We start from the raw sequence: 10,825 nt of genomic DNA on the forward strand, positions 1-10,825 counted from the left end.
TTGTCACACTTCATGAGACTCCCATGCACCCATTTCTTGAGCATGTCCAGGTCCCTCTGGATGGCATCCTGTCCTTCAGGTGTGTTAACAACTACTCCTCTTGGATTATGAACAAATTTGCCATGTGCACTCCATCTCATTATCTATGTCATTAATGAAGATGTTAAATAACACTGGTCCCAGTATAGACCCCTGAGGTACACCAGTCACTGATGTCTACTCACTGATGGGACTCTAAACCATTGACACTCTGGATGGGACTAGATGAGATACATCCCAGAGTCCTGAGGAAATTGGTTGATGAAATTACCAAATCACTCCTCATGATATTTGAAAAGTCATGGCAGACAGAATACATTACTGTTGACTTATAAAAGGAAAATATCATACCATGTTTGAAAGAGCTAGAAATGAGGACCCCAGGATCTATCAACGTGTCAGCTTTACCTCTATGCCTGGGAAGATCATGGAACAGATCGTCCTAGAAGCTTTGCTAAGGCACATGAAGGAGAAGGAAGTGACTCAAGATAGCCAGCACAGCTTCAATAAGGGCAAGTCCTGCCTGACCAACCCAGTGACCTTCTACCATGATGTGACTTCCTCAGTGGAAAAAGGAACAGCTACAATTGTCATTTATCTGGACTTCTGTAAAGTCTTTGACACAATACCTCATTACATCCTTCTCTCTAAATTGTGTGGTTGGACCGCTAGACATGTGTGCTTAGATGGTATTCTGTGGCGGTGCAAGAATTGTTTTATTAAATTTTTATAAGAAGTTTTATGTTATGGTTCAGTTCACTGTATCCCCAGTTCTGTAACAGTCCATCCCCTTTTGAGTTTCCTGTATAACAAGGTGTTGTATGTCAATCATCCCACCCCCCACCTATCCTTGTCAATCCCCTCTCCCCCACCCCGCTCTGGGGCAGCCTGTCAATCACTTCAGGACCCCTTCGCAGACTGGGAAATTCCAGAGGGAGGGCGTCGAGTGATAGGTCGCCCTGGGGGAATTCTTTTTCTCTTGGTGCCAGTGGTCAGAGGCTTGGAGGTGGACACCCCCTGTCTGCCCCCTGAATGCCCTGCTTTGTTATCCTGTTGTAACCTCCCCTGAACCCTCCCCCGCTTATAAGATGAGAGAGGCAAATTCAGACTCTCTCTGGCCGGCAGTCTGGACAAGCTGCGGAGCTCCCGCAGCTCAGCTTGAATAAACATCTTTGAACCTGCTTAGCCAAGAGCCATCCTTTTCCTAACGCCGCTGCTGTCACAACACTATTTGGATGAGCTGCTGCTGAGAAGCTGAGCCCAGCAGTTAAAGATAACCTGCTTGCATATCCGGACTGAAAATGTTCTGGCCGCTGTGCAGATCTGAGCCAGCCAGGGGCCAGCATCTGCCCGGTGCAGAAAAGCACAGCCACAGTATTCATATCAAACAAGAAAGGAACATGGAAAAAATATATCAGATTACAATTTAAAATTTCAAATTTCTTGCTTTAGACCTGATCAGAAAAACAAAACCATCCTTAATTTAACCCTGGTTTTTTTAACTCCTGAGACAGTAAAAACATGCTCTAAAATTGTACAATCAAGACTTCTAATAAAAGTTCAATATCACCAAGATCATAGTCATTAACTGAGGAAGTTAAAAGAGCTGCCATTTGCTGATATGAGTGTGGATTATACCTGAGATATCTGTGTTGAAGAACCAATCAATAACTCAGTTTTATCTTTCCTAAATTCAAGAAATTTTGTTGACTTGCATGCTTGAATAGCACAAAAAACTAAACAAGTCATTAAGCAGCCTCTCAGGGTGGCAAAGACTGAAACAAATGTTCCAGTGGGCTATCAGCACACACATCACAGAATCACAGAATCATTAGGTTGGAAGAGACCTCCAAGATCATCAAGTCCAACCCAACCCTAACCTCAACTAAACCATGGCACCAAGTGCTACATCTAGTCTTTTCCTTAACACATACAGAGATGGTGAATCCACCACCCTCCCAGGTAGACCATTCCAATACTTTATCACCCTTTCTGTAGAAAGCTTTTTCCTAATATCCAACCTATATCTCCCTTGATGCAACCTGAGACAGTTCTGTCAGTTGCTGCCTGCAGAAAGAGAGCAACCCCCACCTGACTACAACCACCTTTCAGGAAGCTACAGACAGTGATAAGGTCACCTCATCTTATTGGATTCCGCCCATCCATCCAATCATTCCAGGTCCCACTGCAGAGCCCTCCTACCTTCCAGCAGATCAACACACACTCCCAGCTTATCATCAGCAGCAAATTTACTAATGAAAGATTCAATACCCTCATCCATGTCATCAATAAAAATATTGAACAGAGCTGGCCCCAGCACAGACCCCTGAGGGACACCACTGGTGACTGGCCCCCGCTGGATGCAGCACCGTTCACCACCTCTCTTTGGGCCCGGCCATCCAGCCAGTTCCTAACGCAGTGAAGAGTGCTCCTGTCCAAGCCACGAGCTGCCAGCTTATCCAGGAGTATGCTGTGGGAGACAGTGTCAAAAGCCTTGCTGAAATCCAAATAGACAACATCCACAGCCTTACCTGCACCCACCAGGTGGGTCACCTGGTCATAAAAGGAGATCAGGCTGGTTGAACATGTCCTATATCTCCTAAACCTGTGCTGGCTGGCCGCACAATACCTTGGCCGTTTTGTAAGTGCTTCACAATAGCTCTCAATATAAACTGCTCCATTATCTTACCTAGTACTGAGGTCAGTCTAACTGGCTTATAATTACCAGGATCCTCCTTTCTACTATTTTTATGGATATGTATCACATTGGCCAGTTTACAATCATCAGGAACCTCACCAGTGAGCCAGGACTGTTGGTAAATGATGGAGAGTGGCTTTGCAAGCTCATCTGCCAGCTCCCTCATCACCCTGGGATGGATCCCATCTGGGCCCATAGATTTATGGACATTCAAGCAGCTCAGCAGGTCTCTGATTGCCTCCTCCCAGATAACAAGAGGACCATTCTGTTCCCTGACACCATCCACCAACCCAGGATGACAATTATCCTGAGGACAAGCCATCTTCCCACTGAAGACGGAAGCAAAAAAGGCGTCAAGAACTTCTGCCTTCCCCTTATCTGCAGTTACTAAGTTCCCTCCTGCATCCAATAGATAACAAATATTGGTTTCATCCTTCCTTTTACCATTAACATATTTGTAAAAGATTTTTTATAATCCTTTACAGAAGTTGCTAAAATAAGTTCAAATTGAGCTTTGGCCTCCTTAATTTTCTTCCTACATGCCCTAGCAACCCCTCTAAATGCTTCCTGAGAGATTTGACCCTACTTGCAGAGATGATACATTCTTTTTTTATTCCTAAATTCTTACAAAATCTCGTTACCCATCCATGCTGTACATTTGCCTTGTTGACTCATCTTTTGGCACACAGGGACAGTCTGTTCCTATTGCCCTCATGTGACACACCAGGTCATGACAGTGAATGGAAGTAGAGCAAGCAAATATAAAGCAACCGAGAATCCTGAGGAGATGGTGAGAGTCAGGGGGGAAGAAAAGGAGCTCCGCAATTAAAAAAATTAGTGGAGATTAGTTAAACAATAATATTTTAAAGCAACAAACTTTCCTTTCCTTTCCCAGAAGGAAAATCTAAACCAGACCAAGTTATGAAAATGAAATTAAAATATTGCGGTCCCTAGTATGATAAACAAAAAGAAACTTGTTGTTGTTGTTTTTAAAAAAAGTCTTCTCTCAAAAGGAAATATGCATTCATTGTCAATTCAGAAAAAATACCAGGTTGATGAAAGTCTTGAACATCACAACTACAAAAGGTTAAATAATTAAAATGCAGATATTCTGCACAGATCTTCTTTTACATTATAACAATCTTTGTTCATTTAAAAGCTTGAAGAATGAAGAAATCAGTTCCTCTGGATTTGCATTAAAAACCTTAATGTTGAAATTTGATGGCCTTCACTATGGAGGCAACACTAGTCAATAATGGTTTCCCACCACTGGCTTTGAATTTGACTAAATAAAACTAAGATAGATGCACTAGTAAAAAAAAAAAAAAAAAAGTGCAATCAATTCATAAACAATAAAGTTATTTCCTTTATCAGAATTTTCTAACTACTGTAGCATATAGTTTTGTAGGCACCTGGCTTCCAACAAATCGAATTTTACAGTTCAGTCTTAGAACAAAAAGAATGCTAACAGGATTTAGAACCTGTTCAGATCTTTCAAGCAGTGAGGATCAAGTCTGGACTTCCTAAAAATCATTTGCTTTCAGAAATGGGAGAAGAATAGCAGCAGTTAGAAGAGCTTCTCAGGACTGGTCTTTATAGAACTTACACCTAAGGGTGCTGTGAGCATAACTCAGTTGTGTGATACCTTGCTTTATCCTGAGAACCAGATGTGATCCTAACTGCTTTACCTTGTTTAGGACTGCTTATTGACATTACCTCACCTTAAATGCTTTACATAATGAACTTCTTAGATACATATAAACCTTACATGGCATTTTCTGGTGATATTCTTAGGCCTTTTGCTTGCAGTGGTACCCTACATGAAATCCCTGAATAGAAATGGTCAAGGTTTTGGCTGCATCCAAAGAAAAGCTATGAAGCTAGTGAAGGATTTGGAGCACATGTTTTATGAGGAATGGCTGAGGGACCTGAGGTGGTTTGCAGAAAAAGAGGCTGAGGGAAGACCTTGCTGCTCTCTATAACTACCTAAAAGGAAGACATATGAGGTCCCTTCTCAGAAGCAAAAAGTGATAGGACAAAAAGAAATGCCTGTCAGTTGTGCTAAGGGAGTGTTATATAGGATATGAGAAAAAAAAAATTCTTCCATGAAAGGGTTATCCCCAAAAAGGTTATTATTGGAACAGTCTGCTCAGGGAAGAGGTTGAGTTATTACCTGTAAGGAGTTAAAGTGAAGGTTATGCAGCACTGTTCTATGGCACAGTAGGATACACACAAAAGTAGTTAATGTTCTGAGACTTATAATTAAAATATCAACATATTAAAGCAGTGTGAATATTAGTTTCCTGGGTACTGGCCCTAAAATAGGACAGAATTTTACATGACTGATGCAGCAATATCAAAGCTGAATAATTCTTAGATAATGCTGACAGTCAAATATTAAAAAATATTTTTTTTTAAGAGGAGGGTTATCTTCTCCTGCTTGCATTCTGATTAGAAATCTAATGTCTTGATTAGTCACAGATATCTCTAATATCAGGAAATTCCAGCAGTAAAAAAACATTTTGGAGTCAATCCAGCAGTTTAATACAAAAATAGCAGTGAAAAAATATATCTTGTATACACAACTACTGCTGAAACATGGTTGGGTTTTTATTTGTGCTTGTTTTAGAAACAAATGCTAAAGAAACAGGCAAAAGGAGACCCACAGCCCTGAATTTGTTTTGGCTTTTTCCACTGATTTCTTTTCAGTCAAATATTCATGTATATATGCTCTGAAGAGTTATCACAATTCACCTCAATTAGAACATTTTTATCCTGCTATTTGATGATTCCCAAATTAAAATTTTAAACAAGCTAACATATATAATCCTTTCTTGGTAAACAAGCACCATTGCTGCTGGCAAGCTGAGGCACATGAAGCATCCCCCTTGAAGCTGCATATGCCTTGAAGGTGTCCATCTGGTTGCTTGATCTCTTCTTAAGGAAAGAATTCATGGCTTCTCCCTAGGGGAGCCCTGTTTGGTTGTTAACAGCTTCAGAATAATTTCCTCATTAAGTCAGAGGGTAACCTGGTCAGGATCCCTTGGAAGGCAAAAACTGTTCAGTTAAAATTAAGGGAATTGTTGGGTTAATATCTTGGTAAATTGGGGTTGGATGTCTGAGGTGTTTGGGAGCAGAAACTGAATATTTCATTACAAGGCCAGAAAATTCAAGACAGTTTTGATAAAAGACTCATTAGCCTCTAATAAGCTCTCAGTGACATTGTTATAATATTTTCAGTGTCCAAATTTGAACATGATTCAGAACAGAGCAGTTACCAGTTCAGAAATTTATCATATGATGTTAGATTTAAGTAATCATCACATCATACTATTAAATAAATAAGATCCCAAGTGGATGTCAAATGCAAATGGGATATCAGAGTACGGGGGAAAAAAAAAAAGAAAAAAAAGAGAGAGAGAAAAAGATTAATTCCAGGAAGAATAGATGGGAAACTATTAGAGTTACTTTAAGTTCTTTCCTCTAGTTGCAGTCCTCAAACCAGCCCCAGCAGGACTGACATTCCCTGAACAAGCTAGTTTCTTGTCATTTTGGCACATTTACCACAAAACCCAAGGATGGAAGGAGTATGAATACAGAACTATTACCTTGCTAAACTGTCCCTTTGTATCAGCACATAGGAAAGGCTACAGAAGGGAAGGTTGTTGGCTATTGCTCATTCTCTACCTGTGCTACTTCTATAATTTAAAAAGTAAGCTCCCATCTGCAGAGTGGTCCATCTGGTGCAGCATAGAAGCATTAAATTCAAAATGAAACATTTAAGCACAAGAGAAAGGCAAGCACTGAACCCCAAGGCAAAACAGGAGCAGAGCAGTCCTTATGGATGTCGGGTACAACACTTGTTTGCCCTCAAAATGAGCCAGAATAAATGCTTATTCCAAAGGCATTACAGTGGGAGAAGAAAGAGAAGACATGGAAAAAACTCTAGTTGCCATTAAACACAGGCACTGAATCCTCTGCATTTCTATTACACAGGGGTTGAATTCAGAAGTAAAAAACAGATGTCTTTAAGAGCTCTCTTTAACTTTTCTTCTCTGGCTTAGACCTGAAATAGTACTTATTTATCCTTTTTACGGGTGTGGAAAAACAGAATTACTTAGTTAATTTCTGCAGCATTCTAGCTAAATGCACATACAGTGTTTTACTAACTTATAATTGAATAATAAAACATTTTTTGAAAAAGCAAAACAATTCTTCATAGGCATAGTAAGATTTATTACTGTACCTGCAGTTAGCAATACAAAATAGAAGTCATCTGTCCAAGTCTCTGATCTGACATTGTGGAGCTCACTGCACTCTGATGTTTCTCTTCATAATACATTTACCGCATATTTGTATTACTTTTTAAAATCTTTAACAGAAGATTATACTAAAAAATACAAAAGCAAGCAAGCAAGCAAACAAAAAATGCACTTGTTAAAATATGAAATTAAAAAGAAGCAAATAACCTACTCAAAATGTCTTTTTTCTCAATTATTGTTGCTTGTGGATTTCTTGGTTGAACAAAGACAACAGTTATTTTGAAAAGCAGAAAATATGTGATATGACAGTAATTTGAAATAAACAAATAGCAACTAAATTTGAAACAATGAGATGTAATGCTTTGGGGAAAAATCATCCAGATATTTTATAAAGAAAGGAAGTTTAATACAGATGTCACTCTGAAAACACTGAAATTCATAGGGAGATTATTTATTCTCTACATCTTGATAATCATATCAAGGTTATATTTAAGTTTTATTTATTTCTACAAAGAGAAAGCCATGTAAGAGAAGCATGGTTGTTTTAAGTATAACATATAAAGAAGTGTTGTAAATGCACCATCCCACCCAGCTCCTTATGGATGACCCCCTGAAGCAACTAGACTTGTATGCAGTGAGGACTCTCAGATCCCAAAGGTAGTACTGATCTCATTTCCCTGAAGGGAGCTGTTTGGCATCAGTATATGAACTACTAGCCCAAATCTGTCTTTAGCTCAACTGAAAATAAAAAGTAACCAAAAATAAATAAAAGATATAAAGGATAAGAAGAAAGGATTCTGTAAGTACGTTGGTTAGAAAAGGAAGGCCAAGGGGAGCACACTCCTAATAAGCAAGAAGGGAATATTTGACAATGGATGTGTAGAAGGCTGAGATACCAAAGAAGTTCTCCACCTTGGCTGTCATTGGCAGTCAGACTTCCCACATGTCTCCAGTCTCCAAACCTCCAGCTGAGGAAAAACAACCCACCCCCTGTAAGCGAAGAGCTGGTTCAAGACCACCTGATGAAAGTGAACTGGCACAAGTCTATGGGGCCTGATGAGATGCATCTCAAAGTCCTGAGGGAAATGGCTGATGGTTTTGCCAAGCTACGCTCTGTCAAATTTGAAAAGTCATGATGTTACCTGGAAATATCTTTCCTATTTTTAAAAGAGGAGAATGGAAAATGCAGGGAACTGCAGACCAGTAAGTTTTCCCTATGTGCTTCAATGGGAAGATTGTAGAGCAGCTCCTCACAAAAGCGTTGTTGAGGAATATAGAAGTCAAGGAGGTGATCCACAGCCACCAGCATGGCTTCACCAAGAGCATATCGTGCCTGACCAACCTGGGGCTTCTATGAGGGAGTGACTGCAATTGCTGACAATGGAAGGCTGAATGTTCTCATCTACCTGGCTGTAATACCATTGACATAACTCCATATAACATCCTTATCTCTAAATTGGAGAGACATGGGCTTGACAGGAAGTCTATTTGGTGGATAAGAAGTTGGCTGGATGGACACAGAAGGAGAGAGTTCTGGTCAATGCCTACGTGTCCAGGTGGAGGCTGATGACAAGCTGCATCCCTCAGATCTCTGTTTTGGGATAGGTGCTCTTTAATAACTTAATTGATTACAGAGACTGTGGGATTGAGTGAACCCTCAGTGGTTTGCAGATGACACAAAGCAGAGCAGTGACAGAGGAGAAGGAAGGGTTGCCATCCAGTGGGAGCTAGACAAGTTTAAGAAGTAGGCCCACAAGAACCTCATAAAGTTTAACAAGTCCAAGTGCAAAGTCCTGCACCTGGGTCAGGGCATGAGTATGGGAGAAGAAAGATTCACTGATACCAGTCCTGAAGAGAAAAACTTGGAGGTTCTGGAGAGTGAAAAGCTGGGCATGAGCCAATAGTAGGCACTCACAGACCAGAAGGTTGGCCTTTTCAGCCACTATCTAAGCTACATTAAAGGACCGTGGCCAGCTGGTCGAGAGAGGTGGTTGTGCCCGCATTAGACCCTACCCAGAGTGCTGCATCTAGCTTTGGGGTCCTCAGCACAAGAAAGGTAAGCACCTGTTGGCTTGGGTCCAGAGGAGGGCCACAAAGACGATCAGACAGCTGGAGCATATCTCCTATGAAGTCAGGCTGAGACAGCTCGGGTTTTCAGTCAAGAAGAGAGAAGGCTTTGGGGAGACTCCATTGCAGCCTTTGAGCACTTAAAGGGAGCTTATAAAAATGATGAAGAGTAGGCAGATAGTGATAGTACAAGGGTAATGGTTTTAAATTAAAACAGTAGAAATTTAGATAAGATGGTAAGGAGAAATTCATTACTATGAAGGAAGTGAGGCTCTAGAACAGGTTGCCCAGAGAAGCTGAGAATGCTCCATATGTGGGAGTGTTCAAGGCCAAGTTGGATCAGGCACTGGGTAACCTCATCTAGTGAGTTGCTCCCTTTCCCATGGCAGAGGGGTTGGTATCTTTAAGGTGTCTTCCAACAGAAATCATTCCATGATTCTATGAAAAACATTAAAAGCAACCTTCAAAGTGTATGTGCTCTTTTCCAAAAGTACGCTTCAAAAGGAGAAACCATTTTGTTTTCTATTTACCATGAGAACAGTGTAGGATTAAAAAAAGTTCTAGCTCATAAGTCTCTTCCTAAAAGTCTACCCCTCATACTCATATGTCAGCTTAATCATTTCTGAGGTACTTGTTCCTTTCCAGTCTTGTTCACTCACATTAATAAGGAGAAGTAAAGATGCCCAATATATTGAGCAGTGACAAAGTGACAAACAGAGAACAGAATAAGCTAGATTAATTTTTACCATATGTCATAAATAATTATTGAAGCAGAATAGAGACTATGATGTCTGTTTCTCTGCATTTTGGATTATGAAGGATGTTCAATGTATCAAACAACATCTACAGCTCCCTAGGATACATACATCTCACTAGCATTAGATAGAAGATAAATTTGGACATTTATGTGGACTATTTTTATGTCTGTATGTCCTAATGGATCTAAGCCATATGAGGACTTCTACGACACACTAGGAACCTAATTAAAATGTTTTGGTGGGGGTTTTTTTGGTTTTTTTTTTGTTTTTTTTTAAATCTGGCCTAAGTGACCTCTCAACATCTAAACCAAATCTGAGGCTAAATAGGGAAAAAAATTTCTTCTGCCCAAAGTTCTGGGTAAGCAATTGAGTCATCAAACCCTCTTCCAAGTTCCAAATACTTGTGGAACTATTTCTTTAATGAGCTTCTGTTCTGCAACATGACTTTTTGTAAAAGAGTAACCAACATTGTTCTTTGATCAATAGAAACATTGCAAAACCCAGTCTATAGCTCTAGGCCTCAGGAAATCAACTTTCTCACCTCTGAGAAGCAGTTCTCTTTCATATTTTTCCTTAGGTGGTTTTATTTTGTCCTAATTTTTTACTATAGAAAAAGTACAAAAGGAAAGAAAATTTATGAGTGGCAATTACTTAAATAGCAATAGCTATATTTTCTATCACCCTCTGGATTCTCTTATTCTTAAAAGTTATATAGCCAACAGACAACAATAGAATTAAAATTAATAAATCTTTTGTTGATCTTCAGAAAAAAATATAATGATTGTATCATTATGAAAATAGTGCTTCCTTTCAAAATGTCACACATAATTGTGCATAGCCTGACTCAAATGAACCAGTAAATGGATTGGCGTTAATAATTATATTGGATATGCATGCAGTTTCAAGTATTAACTAATAAAAATGATTGATAGTTTTTAGATAATTGCATTTAAGAATATGAAAGAACTTTTAACAGAATGTGACTTGTAGGTTTTTAGAGA

The sequence above is a fragment of the Hirundo rustica genome, chromosome 2 (assembly GCF_015227805.2).
Source record: "Hirundo rustica isolate bHirRus1 chromosome 2, bHirRus1.pri.v3, whole genome shotgun sequence".
Classification (NCBI taxonomy): domain Eukaryota; kingdom Metazoa; phylum Chordata; class Aves; order Passeriformes; family Hirundinidae; genus Hirundo; species Hirundo rustica.